Here is a 6304-nt window from a genome sequence, read left to right on the forward strand (position 1 = left end):
GGAGTTATTAGAGGGTCAATTCCCGGGAGTTCCATTTTCACAAGAGAAACTCATTCAGGCATTGTCATATGCTACTCAGAAGAGATTCTGATGGTTTATGTTCTCCTGGAAGCAAGGATTTTCTGTCATCAGTTCGAACAAGATTGTTACATTTTCGATGTGAGCATTTATATCTTGGAAACTGACAAATGCTACAAATCAGGGCTTGAATTATTGTTTTATGAATTGTCTAGATTTAAAGTAATGGATAAAATGGTAATGATGCAAATTAAACTTAGAAGTATATCATGATTGCCCATGTTTAATCTGTAGTGGATTACCTGCTGTGTAGGGGAGGGGGAGGGAGAAAAATTTGGAACACAAAGATGAATGATGAAAACTATCTTTGCATGTATTAGGAAAAATAAAAAGTTATTATATAAAAAGAAGTGTATCATTGTGGCTTTTTTTTAGTTCAAGTTGTTAGCCATTTACCTGTACATCAGTGCCTGGGATGGAAGGGGAAAGCATTTGTAGTTACTAGACAAGCAAATGACATAAGATTTGATGTCACCATCTGAAGAAATCATGGTAATTAAATAAGAAAAAAGTCATGGTAATAGGTCCAGGAGGGTAAGGTCCATGTATTTTTGCTTCCACCATTTTGAGATATGATCCTTTACTTTTCTTCAAATTTGTTGGACTGTGTATTTGATGCCCTTCTTCCCTAGAGTCTGATACTGCTCAGGAGATCCCTCTTCTCTTAGGTAGAATGTTAGGGTTCAGGTTCCTCTTCTCTCTCCAATAGTCTGAAGATGTCCCGGGAACTCTTTTTTCCTTCTTTAAAAGGTTGGATCCCTTCCAGTTTCTAGAGAACAATTAGAAAATATGCCCAACAAGAAATTGGAAACTGAGTGGATGCCCATCAATTGGAGAATGGCTGAATAAATTATGTTGTGTTGTGTAAGAAACGATCAGCAAGATGAATACAGAGAGGCTTGGAGAGACTTACATGAACTGATGCTAAGTGAAGGGAGATCATTATACACTTCAACAACAATACTATATGATGATCAATTCTGATGGACATGGCCCTCTTCAACAATGAGAGGATTCGAACCAGTTCCCACTTGTGCAGTGACGAAGAGAGCCATCTACACCCAGAGAGAGAACCATGGGAACAGCGTATGGAATACAACATAACATTCTCACTCTTTCTGTTGTTATTTGCTCGCATTTTGTTTTCTTTCTCAGGTTTTTTTCCTTCTTGATCAGATTTTTCTTGTGCAGCAAGATAACTATGTAAACATGTATACATATATTGGATTTAACATATACTTTAATATATTTAACATGTATTGGGCTACCTGCCATCTAGGGGAGGGGGTGGGAGGAAGGAGGGGAAAATTTGGAGCAGAAAGTTTTGCAAAGGTCAGTGTTGAAAAATTACCCATGCATATATCTTGTAAATAAAAAGCATTAATAAAATTTTAAAAAGAAAATATGCCCAAAAGGCTGTCAGACTGTAAAACCTTTGATCCAGCAGTATCTCTACTGGATCTCTAGTACAAAGAGATCATAAAAGAGGGAGAAAGACCCATATATGCAAAAATATTTGTAGCAGTCTTTTTGTAGTGGCAAAGAACTAGAAATTAGGTGGCTACCTAGCAATTGGGGAATGGCTGAATAAGTTATGGTGTATGAATGTTAAGGAATATTATTGTTCTATAATGATAAGCAGGATGATTTTATTTTATTTTATTTTTTTAAATAACTTTTTATTGATAGAACCCATGCCAGGGTAATTTTTTACAGCATTATCCCTTGCATTCACTTCTATTCCGATTTTTCCCCTCCCTCCCTCCACCCCCTCCCCCAAATGGCAAGCAGTCCTTTACATGTTGAATAGGTTACAGTATATCCTAGATACAATATATGTGTACAGAACCGAACAGTTTTCTTGTTGTACAGAGAGAATTGAATTCAGAAGGTATAAATAACCCGGGAAATAAAACAAAAATGCAAGCAGTTTATATTCATTTCCCAGTGTTCTTTCTTTGGGTGTAGCTGCTTTTGTCCATCCTTGATCAATTGAAACTGAATTAGCTCTCTTCATCAAAGAGATCCACTTCCATCAGAATACATCCTCATACAGTATCGTTGTTGAGGTATATAATGATCTCCTGGTTCTGCTCATTTCACTTAGCATTAATTCATGTAAGTCTCTCCAAGCCTCTCTGTAGTCATCCTGCTGGTCATTCCTTACAGAACAATAATATTCCATAACATTCATATACCACAGTTTACCCAATCATTCTCCAATTGATGGGCATCCATTCATTTTCCAGCTTCTAGCCACTACAAACAGAGCAGCCACAAACATTTTGGCACATACAGGTTCCTTTCCCTTCTTTAGTATCTCTTTGGGGTATAAGCCCAGTAGAAACACAAGCAGGATGATTTTAGAAAAACCTGGAAAAACCTACATGAACTGATGCCGAGTGAAGTGAGCAGCATCAGGAGAACATTGCATACAGTAACTGCAAGATTATGGGACAATCAACTATGATAAACTTGTCTCTTCTTAGCAATGCAGTGATCTAAGACAATTCCAATAGACTTGGAATGGAAAATGCTAATCACATCCAGAAAGAGAACTATGGAGACTGAATGAGGATGGAAATATAGTATTTTCACTTTTTTTTGTTTTTATGCTCATTTGGTTTTTTTTCTTTCTCATGTTTTGGGTCCCCCCCCCCCACTTTTGGTCTGATTTAATATGTTTAGAAGGATTGAACATATTTACCTACATCAGATTGCTTTTTGTCTTGGGGAGGGGGAAAGACAATGGAAGGAGGGAGAAAAATTTAGAACACAAAGTCTTACAAAACTGAATATTTAAAATTATCTTTACATATATTTGGAAAAATAAAATACTATTAAAACAAAACAACAACAACAAGAAAAGGTTGGGTCCTTGAGCACTCAAATCCATGGAGGTTCTCCTCAGATTCCATTGCTCTTTATGCTTCAGGGGTCATAAACAATGTGGAGAAAAAGGTCTTTATCAAGACACCTGCTGATCTAACCCTTTCTACAAAGCATTTCTTCATCCCATACTTCCATCTCCCCCATTCTGGTCTCAGATAGGCTGATCCCTCAACTCACCTTTCTCCAACATTTTTTCTGGAGCCCCAAACACAAAAGTTCATATTTGATTCCTCCCTTGTGTGGCAATATCTAGCTCTCCTTTGATAGACAAATGGCCATGTTTGTCACAGACATATTTGGAACAATCTTTCATATTGTTAATAGTTTAAAATTTGTTTGAGAAATATTTGTTTATATCTTTTGGCCACATATATCCAGCAGGAATTATGGTCTTAGATATTTGTGCTAGTTATCTATATATCTTATATATCAGATAGTTATCAAAGATATACAATTTTTTCACCATTTCTTTTCTTAATTGAAATGATTTTCTTTTCTAGAGAATTTTTTTTGGGGGGGAGATCTATGTTTTCTTTCACAACATGACTTTTATGAAAATGTTTTGTATAACTTCATATGTGGGAAGTGGGAAGTGGGGAGTAGGGGTGGGAGGAAGGGAGAGAATCTAGAACTCAAAAATTTAAAAACAAATGTAAAAATAGTTTTACATGTAACTGGGGAAAATAAAAATATTGAATATTGAAATTATTTTCTTTGTGCAATTTTATGTAACCCAAATAATCTATTTTTATCTATTGGGATCTCTTCTATTCTTTAGTTAAAAACCATCCCCCTAGACATAACTATGAAAGGTACCTGATCTCATTCTCTTTTGTTCTTTATGGCATGGCTTTCAATATTCATTTTGAACTTATTGTGATTTATAGTGTAAGATACTTGAAATCATTGGAGTACAAATTTAATTTCTGCCAAACAGCTTTCCAGTTTTCCCAGTTCAAATAGAACTCAACTATTTCTCAACTATTTTATGCTCTTAAGCTTTTCAAACCCTGAGCTGAGTTTGATTATTTCTGATTCTTCCTTACCTAATTTGTTTCAGTGATCTATTGTTCTGTTTTAAACCAGTATCAAAACTGATTTTGCTGATAGTAGCTAATGTTGACATAGAGCTTTAAGCTTTGCAAAATACTACAAAGATTTCTCTTGATACAACAACCCTGAGAAGTGGGTATTATTATTTCCCTCGTTTTATAAATGGGCAAACAGGTTAATCAGTTTGCTTGGGTTCACACTGCTAGTAAGTGTGAGAGGCTTGATTTGAACTCTTCACAATTCCAAGTACAAAGCTGCTACCAATGACTGCTTTTTACTGTTTTAAAACAGAATTTGAATACTGGAAATGCATTCTCTGATTCATTACCTGGGATTAGGTTCTACCTTCCTCTTTTGACTAATAAGGAGCTAAGCTTCCACCACTGAGATAATAGGTTCATTCATCCATATTCAACAGCTATTTACGCAGTTATTTACTACGTGCCTGATCTGTTTAAAGCACAGAGAAAACAAAAATATGAACAGGATACAATCCTTGTCTTTAGGAATTTAAAGAAATAACTTCAACACTAAGTGATCAGAAGAACGAGCAGATAGATTGTAAACTCATGGATCAATAGAATGGCTCTCTGCTCTGGCCGGGCTAAGCTGAGGGATGGGAAGAATCACTATTCGTCATCTGCCTAAAATACAAGAAAGGAAAAGCTGAGTCAGGTGGCAGAATTGGGGAGAGTTCTTCCTTTTTCCTTCTCTTCATCCCATCCCCAGGCATAAGTCGGGCCTTAATATAGAATCAAAGTATTTTCATAGAATCTCAGAACCTGTCGGGCCTAATGCCTTGTATAAATCCAACACAAGGTTTACAAGACAAATTTCTAGCATGCAAGACACACCCAACTGCCTACTTAGAGACCTCTCCTGTTAAATATAACCCTCCGTCCAAGTCTGCAAATTTTCTATTTTTCTACTTCTTCCTTCATTTCCCATGTAACTTACTCTTCCCCCATTGAGTCTCCTGTCACCGTCCTCCACACCTTAGCCCTCTTCCTTCATCCTCTATCTCCCTTCTATTCCCCTCCCACGTTTTATCTCCCAGACCCCACCCGCCTGTTTCATCCTTCCTTCTGTTCCCACAGCCCCTCACCCACATATTCAGACCCTAATTCCCTATTGTTGGCCCACCTTCCCAAATATCAAGATCTTTTCCCAGTTCTAAAAGACCGGAACCAAGTGCCGGCTGGAGCCAGGCAGTCCAATTAGGAAGGGAAAGTGTCTGGGCCCGCTTAAGGTGAGCTCCAAGCAATAAACTGACAGTAGGGAGGAAGCGGGAGGGAGCGCTCCCACCCTCTCTAGAGCCTCGCATGGATGGTTTGGCCCCCGCCCCCGCCCCTGGAGGCTGCCAGATACCAGCTGCCTCATTAGCCTATAATTAGCCGAGATCTTTCAGTCCCCCTCCCCCTCCCTGAGGCTAGTGGGGAAAGTGGAAACCCTCAATGAATTGATGGTGAACTGGCCCGCCCTGGAGCTAAGGAAACCCTAGCGGATGCAGATGGGGGGGGGAGGGGGGAGGATGGATACGGTCCCTGAGCCTAGGACCGGAGGCAGTTGCTGTGATGGGGAAAGGAAAATCAAAATAGGCAGGCCCTTCACTGAGGGCCGGATTTAGGAGGGGATTAGGAGCTAGGATGTGTATGAAGGAGAGAGAGAGGGGACAAAACTGAAAAGCGAAGGGAGAGATCTCATGAGGGAATTAGGGGAGAAAGGAGACCAGAGAGGAGGGAGGGAGAGACCGGGGGGCAGTAAAAAGGAGGGAAAATGAGATAGAGAACATGGGGGGAGTGAAGAGAGGGGAGATCGAGGAAAGGATTAAGGGAGGGAATGAGGGACAGGCTAACTAGGGGCTGTTGGAAGCGAGTCCCTTCCCCCTCCGCAGAGCCAAGAATCTATTCTTTAGTGTGAGGAGGGGGAGTCTGGGAGCAGGAAGGTTGAAGGAGGATGGGGTGGAGAAAAGGATGAGCAAGCATTGCCATGGCAACCAGGACCCAGTGCTTCCCTGAATTTGGCAGAGCCAGTCATACCTCAGGCCCAGTCACCTGGGACCCAAGAGGGAGGCACTGAGCAGATGAAGGATGGGGGGGGGGTTCCCTACTAGGGGGCCAGGGTCCTGGAGTATTTAAAAGGGGAGTAGGACTTGGGACAAGCAGGGAAATTTATGGGAAAGAAAGGGAAGAAAGGGGACTCCCGGGTCCTGTGAGGAGGGAGTTGGGAAATACCAGGCATTTCTCACTCTGTCCCTGGTGTTGGGAATCCTGGAAACCCA

Source organism: Antechinus flavipes, chromosome 1 (assembly GCF_016432865.1).
Source record: "Antechinus flavipes isolate AdamAnt ecotype Samford, QLD, Australia chromosome 1, AdamAnt_v2, whole genome shotgun sequence".
Taxonomy (NCBI): domain Eukaryota; kingdom Metazoa; phylum Chordata; class Mammalia; order Dasyuromorphia; family Dasyuridae; genus Antechinus; species Antechinus flavipes.